We start from the raw sequence: 504 nt of genomic DNA, 5'->3' as shown, positions 1-504 counted from the left end.
CTGTAAGTCTGTGCGTGGTAAGCTGGGCGTGACTGTTGAAGCCTGAGGTGAAATTTTTCACTGTCTTTATGCAGTAACATCACTAGCAAGTGTAACATCCTCTTTTCTAGGGCCATCTGCTGGTAGACTTTCAAAAAGCACAGTAGTCTTAGTCATCCTGAGCAGCCTCACTGACGGTTATTTATGCAAAGAAGTTATGAGGCTGGGCCAACAGCAACAGTTGCTGCATTATTTGAACGAGTGTTGTGAGTAGTTTTCATTTTCATAGCAGGTTAAGTTAAGGTGCAATACATCACTATTATTGTCAGTTCCTCACTGGTGTGGTTTATTGTAAAACCTTAAGGAAATGCAGCATTATTTAAGTTGGTACATGATCCTTTCTTGCTATTATACCACAGCCCCCTCCAAAAGTATTGGAACAGAAAGACTAATCAATTTGGTCTTGCTGTACAGTGAAGACATTTGGGTTTAAGATCACAAACATAAAAAAAGACTGCATATCTG

The sequence above is a fragment of the Channa argus genome, chromosome 14 (genome assembly GCF_033026475.1).
Source record: "Channa argus isolate prfri chromosome 14, Channa argus male v1.0, whole genome shotgun sequence".
NCBI classification, from domain to species: Eukaryota; Metazoa; Chordata; class Actinopteri; order Anabantiformes; family Channidae; genus Channa; species Channa argus.
This window is presented reverse-complemented; position numbering follows the sequence as displayed.